At 61.8% G+C, this 8,903-nt stretch overlaps 1 long non-coding RNA gene across 1 annotated transcript; it reads left to right on the plus strand.

Annotated features, from left to right (window-relative positions):
* The first annotated feature begins 1,179 nt into the window (after positions 1–1,179).
* On the plus strand, positions 1,180–3,454 carry LOC127488789 (uncharacterized). The gene is made up of 3 exons (XR_007916663.2): positions 1,180–1,405; positions 2,805–2,890; positions 3,213–3,454. It is a non-coding gene; the product is annotated as an uncharacterized LOC127488789 (long non-coding RNA).
* Positions 3,455–8,903: the final 5,449 nt, after the last annotated feature.

Here is an 8,903-nt window from a genome sequence, read left to right on the forward strand (position 1 = left end):
ACGGCCTTAGTGGCTCCCTTTCACCTCTCACATGCCCTCTGTGTCAGGAGGAGGGGGCGTGAGGGGCATCAGGCCCAGAGCCTGTGTTAGGGGAGGGGGGTCAGTGGGGTCAGGCCCAGAGCCTGTGTTGGGGGGGGTCAGTGGGGTCAGGCCCAGAGCCTGTGTTGGGGGGGGTCAGTGGGGTCAGGCCCAGAGCCTGTGTTGGGGGGGGGGTCAGTGGGGTCAGGCCCAGAGCCTGTGTTAGGGGAGGAGGGTGAGGGGCATCAGGCACAGAGCCTGTGTTAGGGGAGGGGGGTGAGGGGCATCAGGTGCAGAGCCTGTGTTGGGGGGGGTCAGCGGCATCAGGCGCAGAGCCTGTGTTAGGGGAGGGAGGCCAGCGGCATCAGGCCCCCGCTGTGAGGCGTGGGCATCCCAGCCGCACGGCAGTCTCTGTGCCAGATGGTGCCCCTCTTCCCTCTTTGTCCGCCTGCGCTGGTGCAGTCAAGGGAGCCCTCCGAGAGAAGGTGCGCTCGGTCTCCTGCTGTCCGTGTTCGCTCCGACGTTTCATCGGCAAGCTGCTCGGGAGGCTCCTCCGTGCGGTTGCCCTGGTGACCGATGTCTTGACCCCGGGTCCTTGCTGCACTGTTTCTTCACCCCCGGCCAAAGCCCGCCTCTCATCAGCCTTCAGGTGGGTGCGCCCGGGCTCTGCCAGCCGGAGCTGGGTGCACGCTGACCCTGCGCCGGGCGCTCACCCTGCTCCCAGGAAACGGGATGCCTTGGAGGGACGCGGGCGGTGGCAGCAATGCCATGGAGGCGGCGCTCGCTGGAAGGAGCTGGGGTGGAAAGCAGAGCAGGGTTTCTGGTCCGACCAACACACAGGAGCACCTGGGAGACAGGGAACGGGTGACTGTGGGGCAGCCTGGCCCGCAGACCTATGCTCTGAAGAGCGTTCTCAGGCAGCCCAGGTTCAGGTGCAGGGAGCGGTGGAGCTGCAGAAGTGAGGGGACGGGAGAGGACCCTGTTCCCGAGGCAGGGCTGCACCGTGGCCGACTCCAGGACCTGCAATTTAGGCGAGAGGACGAGGATGGAGTGGGCTCACCCCCTCAGAGCCCCCACACCACAGGACGCAAGGGCGGTGGGATTACAGGCGCACACACAGGCCCCTTCCGGACCGTGCACACGCAGAGGAAGCCACGGCCGGGGCAGCGGCCGCCCGGCCCACGGGGCCCCACCCTCCACACGGCAGCTGGCTTCTCAGGGCGGCAGACACCCTCGCGCCTCGCCAGGATCTGCACTTTGAACTGAGCTGTTGTACCGGAGATGTTTCTTCAAGGCAAAGCCACAAGTGCTTGACTTCAGCACAAAAATAGCGTTTGCAGTATTGGCCGAGTTCTCCTGCAGATGTAATTATGGTTTCTGCACTCAGGTGAGTGTACAATTTCTTTCTTTTTTGCTTAGTGTTGACTGTTACATTTCAAGCAAACTCGTCCTCCGTGAAGCCATGGCTGTGTCAAAGCCCTCAATGCAGCGTGCTCCGTCGGCGCTCCTGCGGAGGAGACTGCGGGGAGGCACGGGGCGCGGCGGCCAAGCTGCATCCATCAATCACTGTCAGCGACACGGGCTGCCAGGGCTGCCGGGCCGGGGTAGCAGGGAGGAACCACGAGGAGGGAGGTGGGGCCCAGGGAGGCCGGCACCCTGAGGGCAAAGGGCACAGCAGTGAGCTTTTGAAAAGGAATGAAAGAATGGGGGTGGCCCTGTGGCGCAGCAGGTTAACGCCCTGGCCTGAAGCCGCTGCCTGCAGTGTTGGCATCACATACGAACACCGGTTCCAGTCCCGGCTACTCCACTTCCCATCCAGCTCTCTGCTGTGGCCTGGGAAAGCAGTGGAAGATGGCCCAAGTGCTTGGGCCCCCACACCCACGTGGGAGACCTGGAAGAAGCTCCTGGCTCCTGGCTTCAGATCAGCACAGCTCTGGCCGTTGCGGCCATCTGGGGAGTGAACCAGTGGGTGGAAGACCTCTCTCTGTCTCTGCATCTCTCTGTAGCTCTGCCTTAAACAGATAAAATTAATCTTTAAAAAAGAAAAAGAATCTGTGAGGCTGAGGGGAGGTGAGGACCAGGGCTGAGGTGAGGACCAGGGCTGAGGGGGAGGTGAGGACCAGAGCTGAGGGGAGGTGGGGACCAGGTTGAGGGGGAGGTGAGGACCAGGGCTGAGGGGGAGGTGAGGACCAGAGCTGAGGTGGGGACCAGACTGAGGGGAGGTGAGGACCAGGGCTGAGGTGAGGACCAGAGCTGAGGGGAGGTGAGGACCAGAGCTGAGGGGAGGTGAGGACCAGGGCTGAGGTGGAGGTGAGGACCAGGGCTGAGGTGGGGTGAGGTGAGGACCAGGGCTGAGGTGAGGACCAGAGGGGAGGTGAGGACCAGGGCTGGGGTGAGGACCAGGCTGAGGTGAGGACCAGGGCTGGGGTGAGGACCAGGGCTGGGGTGAGGACCAGGCTGAGGTGAGGACCAGGGCTGGGGTGAGGACCAGGGCTGAGGGGAGGTGAGGACCAGGGCTGAGGGGAGGACCAGGCTGAGGTGAGGACCAGGGCTGGGGTGAGGACCAGGCTGAGGTGAGGACCAGGGCTGAGGTGGAGGTGAGGACCAGGGCTGAGGGGGAGGTGAGGACCAGGGCTGAGGTGGGGTGAGGGGAGGACCGGGGGGAGGTGAGGCAAAAGGGCTGAGGGGAGGTGAGGACCAGGGCTGGGGTGTAGTTCTAGGTCTGACTCAGAGGCAGTGAGAGGAGTTGAGTATCTGTCACCCTGACGTTCCCTGCTGTCTCCCAGGGTAGGCAGCAGCAGGAGGCTGGAACGGAAGTGGAGCTGGGGCCTGACATGCGACGTGGGCCTGACATGGACGTGGGCCTGACGTGGTGCGTGGACCTGATGTGGACGTGGGCCTGATGTGGGACGTGGGCACACCGAGCTCCGTCTTATTCTCTGTGCTGAACACCCTCCTCATCTCTGTGTCTATTAACTGTTTCCATCTTCTATCAACAAAGGTCCTTGTAATTGCTACAGTTGTGTCTTTCTCTTTGGGCCACCCAATAAATTAGCTTTAAGATGACTTTACCTCCATTTAAAAAGATTTATTGGGGCCTGTGCTGTGGCACAGCGGTTTAAAGCCCTGGCCTGAAATGCTGGCATCCCATATGGGGGCTGGTTCTAGTCCCGGCTGCTCCTCTTCCCATCCAGTTCTCTGCTGTGGCCTGGGAAAGCAGCGGACAATGGCCCAAGTCCTTGGGCCCCTGCACCCGCGTGGGAGACCTGGAAGAAGCTCCTGGCTCCTGGCTTTGGATCAGCACAGCTCCAGCCATCGCCGCCATCTGAGGAGTGAACCAGCGGATGGAAGACCTCTCTCTCTCTCTCTCTCTCTCTCTGCCTCTCCTCTCTCTGTGTAACTCTTTCAAATAAATAAATAAACCTTTTAAAAAAAAGGTATTCAGTTACTGCCATTCATGGCTTTCTGGAACTTGCACAGACACGGCTCATCCGGGTCCCCTGGGGCCCTTGGTGTGGGTGGAGCAGAGCCCAGGGCCCTTGGTGTGGACGGAGCGGAGCCCAGGGCCCTTGGTGTGGACGGAGCAGAGCCCAGCGCCCTGGGCCTGGGATTTGCCCCCTTGCTGCCCACAGAGCGGTTGATGGCCTGAGCCTGTGCTCCAGGTGTGAAAACAGGTCCTCGACCGTTCACAGCCTGGGGGCTGCCTGCGCTTTTGCTCCAGACCTGTGGACCCCTAAGTGGAAACCTCGAGCCGACCCCGCCTGAGCCCAGAAGGACAGAGCCCTGGGGTGTCGTGTGGGAGGGACGTGCGTGTTTGCTAGAAGCATGGGAGGAAGAAGCAGTGCTGGGAGCCAAGCCTGCGTCTGGGTGGAGCATCCACGCACCCCACCTTCTCGGGGAGCCCTGGGCCTCCTGAGCCTGCACCTGCTGTGGGCGCCCCAGCGACCCTGGAGTCCTGGCTGGGAACGAGCTGTTTCAGGCAGCTCAGATGTGAGAACAAAGGGCGGCCGGAGGAGCAGCCGTGTTGAAACCAGCTGCGTGTCCTGAGCGTTTTCTCTTTCCAAGCCTGTGGACGTGTTGTTTTGAAACTTCCTTTTCAGTAAGTTTGGCATGGCATTTTGTAGCACTGACATTTAAAAAATATCTCCCAGCTACGGATTCAGATGTTATTAAAAGCAGAAGCTGCGGGCTGCACAGCTGTGCCTAATGAGAGCGGGTTCCATGGTACTATTTAAAGAGCCAGCTATGCGCCTGCGGACAGGGACCCCACCACACCCTGGCTGCTGCTTGTGCTGATGTGGACTAAAATCGGCCTCCAAACCTTGGTGGTGATGGTTAGCGACACTGAAGCAAAACAGAAGGAACTGTAAAAAGTGAATTTACGGGGCTAGGCCAGCTGTCTGATTGCCCCGTGCTGTGCTGTGCCACCCGCAGACGCCAGGAGCCCGCGTCCCGCCGAGATTTCTACCTCGTCAGAGCGGAAGCTGAGAGCGTGGCGACTGAGGCCACGCAGGGCACACGTGTGGCCAGGACACGTTGTGGCTAAAAGTGAGGAGGCTCTGTCCACGTCCGGCCGGCAGGTCTGGAGGAAGCGCGGGTGGGAAGGGCGGCCTTGAGCGCCTGAGCCCTTTAGTCGCCCGCACTGGGAAGGGCAGGGGCCTCGCGGAGCGCACAGAGCGAGGCCCCCCGACCCCGGCAGCGCGGGGTCGCTGCTCTCCTGCACAGGCCAGCGCCCGGGGCCAGCTGGGTCGCATGCACAGGGACTCTGCCGTCTTCCCAAGCATCAGCCGATCAGATCCTGTGTTTGCCAGGTCAAGGAAAAAATAACAGCATTATCTTCACTGATGTGGGCAGAGACAAAACATCAGTAAACACTATTTACACTTGAGAGTGCTGAGTCCTGGCATAGAATCACTCAATCAAGCTACTCATTGATCTCTCTACAGGGATGAGAGGGAAACATCTGGATCTTTTTTTAAGATTTTATTTTTTTATTTGAGAGGTAGAGTTACAGACAGTGAGAGGGAGAGAGAGAGAGAGAGAGAGAGAGGTCTTCCATCCACTGGTTCACTCCCCAAATGGCCGCAATGGCCAGAGCTGTGCTGATTTGGAGCCAGGAGCCAGGAGCTTCTTCTGGGTCTCCCACGTGGGTGCAGGGGCCCAAGGACTTGGGCCATCTTCCACTGCTTTCCCGGGCCACAGCAGAGAGCTGGATTGGAAGAGGAGCAGCCAGGACTAGAACTGACGCCCATTTGGGATGCTGGCGCTGCAGGCGGGGGTTAACCTACTGCGCCACAGCGCCGGCCCTGCCACTGGATCTTAATTCGTTGGCTCAGCTGTGAGTAGCTTTTCCAGCCCAGTGGGTGTCATTTCAGTTTCTCCCACCAGCTCCGTTAGCTCCGTATCCTCATATAGGCTATAAAACCTGGTGACAAGTGACTAGTGCAGAGGCCACTTCACGATGTCTTTGCTTTGCATTTTGACTTAGCCAAATAGGTAAAAATACGTGAGCGCCCGTTGCCACTGGGGGGAAGACGCGTGAAGTCACTCCTGGGACCCGCGTGTAGAATTTTCCGGCAGAGCTCGCGATGGGAGCGCCCTCTGTCGGGCGGACTTTATCCTTGTCCTGCTGTGCTGGGCCTCGCTTTGCCTTCCATTTCAGTTCAGGAAGAAAAGCACACGCGGGAACCACACCCAGTAGATGCACGTAAACTGCAGGCCCCGACAGCTGCCCAGTGCCTGGGAGTCGAGGGAGGGTGAGGCCGAGGCCCTGTCTCCACGGCCGGCGGCCGCAGCTGCTAGGAGGCAGCCCCTTGGGCCGGCTTGCTTTGCCAAGTGAGATTTGCGGATTGGTGGGGCAGGGCTTGCATTTGGCTACGGAAGAGTCCTCCTGAGGTCGAGCACATGGCCAGTGCGGCTTGCGGAGCTGGAGGCAGGGGGCGTTCCCGGGGGGAGGGGTCGGGGATGGAGATGGTGTTGGAGCAGGGCTGAGGCAGGAAGAGCTCCGTCGGCTTCTCCCCTGCCTTGCTTTCTGTGTCCCAGGAAGGCAGACCAGGCCCGGAAGAGGACGCTGCAGAAGGGAGGTCCCGGGGAGGAGCTGCGCCCCCAGGCCCTGCGTCCCAGAGCCCACGTCTAACCTGGGGCCCCTCCCCCCTCTGCCGTGCACCCCTGCACACACCGGACGCCACAGTGCCTGGCGCTACAGCAGGCTTCCGTCCTGCTCAGTGCGCGGCCCCTGCACCGGCTCCGTGTCTCGCTCACCACGTGCAGGGGAAGCTCCGTGCTCACTTGCACCCCAGCCCTGGCGTCAGCGCGCTCTGCGGGACAGACTGGCCGGGCCCGCGAGGAAGGACGGTCAGTGTGTTCTGGGACAGACTCGGGTGGACAGGCAGTGTGTTCCAGGACAGACTGGCCGGGCCCGCGAGGACGGATGGTCAGTGTGTTCCAGGACAGACTTGTTCAGCCCATAAGAGTGCAAAGAGCAACAGAGCAAGGCGCACTCACCTCCACCCTCACCTCCACCCTCACCCCCACCCTCACCCTCACCCTGACTACCACCTTCACCTCCACCCCCACTTCCACCCTCAACCCTCACCTCAACCCTCACCCCCACCCTCACCTCCACCCTCACCCCCACCCTCACCCCCACCCTCACCTCCACCCTCACCCTCACCTCCACCCTCACCCCCACCCTCACCCCACCCTCACCTCCACCCTCACCCTCACCTCCACCCTCACCTCCACCCTCACCCCCACCCTCACCTCCACCCTCACCCTCACCCCCACCCTCACCTCCACCCTCACCCTCACCCCCACCCTCACCTCCACCCTCACCCCCACCCTCACCCTCACCCTCACCCCCACCCTCACCCTCACCTCCACCCTCACCCCCACCCTCACCCCACCCTCACCTCCACCCTCACCCTCACCTCCACCCTCACCTCCACCCTCACCCCCACCCTCACCTCCACCCTCACCCTCACCCCCACCCTCACCTCCACCCTCACCCCCACCCTCACCCCCACCCTCACCTCCACCCTCACCCTCACCTCCACCCTCACCCCCACCCTCACCCCACCCTCACCCCACCCTCACCCCCACCCTCACCCCCACCCTCACCCCCACCCTCACCCCCACCTCCACCCTCACCTCCACCCTCACTGTGGGGAGCAATCCGGACTAGACTAAGTTACTCGAATTAGGACTTATTCTATGCATCTGCTCTCCTCTGTGGGGAGCAGCTCGGACTAGACTAAGTTACTGGAATTAAGACTTATTCTATGCATCTGCTCTCCTACAATATGGCGCTGGGAGAGGAGAAAACAGCTTCTACCCAGCTGCCTCCAGTTCAACCAATAAACTGTAGGACTTGCTCCTGATTGGAGAGCAGCGTACTCGGCGTGTGGGCAGCCGAGTTAGGATTGGCGGAGGAGGACTATAAAGGAGGAGAGAGACGGCATGCACCAGGAACATCTATGGGGAACATCTAGCTGAAGGAACACCTGTGCAGCCCCCGAGAGACCCGGCCGGCGGTGTGCCGCTCCCCTGCGGAAGTGGGGAAAGTGGCCAGGGGGAACTGCCCTTCCACGGAGGTGGAAGGGATAGTAGCCAACCCGGGAAGAACCAGCAGCAAACCCGGGGAGGGCCGAGCAGACGAAAGAACAGCGCAGGGTCCTGTGTTGCTCCTCCACGAAGACGGGGAGCGACATAATGGTGCTGTGACTCGGATATGAAGCCTAGGCAGGGCTTAGTGTCGTTCCTCCACGAAGAGGGGGAGCGACACCTCACCCCACCCTCACCCCCACCCTCACCTCCACCCTCACCTCACCCTCACCCTCACCCTCACCTCCACCCTCACCCCCACCCTCACCCCACCCTCACCCCACCCTCACCTCACACATTGCCACTTGTAACCTAGCCTGGGGCTCCTGTAGCTGAAAGCAACAGGGAAGAAACAACCCCCCGGAGCTCAGAGAAGGAGGGGCAGCTGGGTGTGCTCACCTCTCCAAGGAGACGTTGCAGCAGCAGCAGGACGTGCTGTGCCCAGTGTCCACGGCTTCCCGTGCCCAGGGCCTGCCAACGGGCTCTTCTGTGTGGCTGCTGGGCACAACCCCTCCCTGGGACACCCCCAGACCCCCCCGGGACACCCCCAGACCCCCTGGGACACCCCCAGACCCCTCCCTGGGACACCCCCAGACCCCCCTGGGACACCCCCAGACCCCTCCCTGGGACACCCCCAGACCTCCCTGGGACACCCCCAGACCCCTCCCTGGGACACCCCCAGACCCCTCCCTGGGACACCCCCAGACCCCCCTGGGACACCCCCAGACCCCTCCCTGGGACACCTCCAGACCCCCCCCCGGGACACTCAGCAGACCCCTCCCTGGGACACCCCCAGACTCAGGTGCACGAGGAGCGAGCTGGATCAGACGCGGAGCAGCCGGAGGTGAACCTGCACTGGTAGGAGACGCCAGTGTGGCAAGTGGTGGCCTGAGCCCCTGGGCCACCGCGCTGGCCCCGCCCCTGTCTTTTTAGGTCTTGGGTTATCCGCTCTGCAGGGATGTAGAACACTTACTCAGAAATGAAGCTGAAGACAGACCCGTGTGGGTGGGGCTGTGGAGGTCCCCGCCCCCGAGAGTGAGCAGAGCTCACTGCCACTGCGACCTCCCCCTCGAGTGTCGTAATGTAAAAGTGTTATCGCATGACAATGAATGTTACAAGTGTGTCCTTGGAAGGTTCCAGAAGGCTGAAGAGATGCTATCACTCCCTCAGACGTGGCTGACATGGGATCCTCTGGAGAAAACCCGCGGAACTCTTCAGAACACGCGGGATGCCTCCTCCGAGACGGGTACATTCAGAGCCGCAAAGCCAGCCTCAGAACGCGC

This window comes from Oryctolagus cuniculus, chromosome 5 (assembly GCF_051225735.1).
Source record: "Oryctolagus cuniculus isolate XC-2025 breed Fujian yellow rabbit chromosome 5, ASM5122573v1, whole genome shotgun sequence".
Taxonomy (NCBI): domain Eukaryota; kingdom Metazoa; phylum Chordata; class Mammalia; order Lagomorpha; family Leporidae; genus Oryctolagus; species Oryctolagus cuniculus.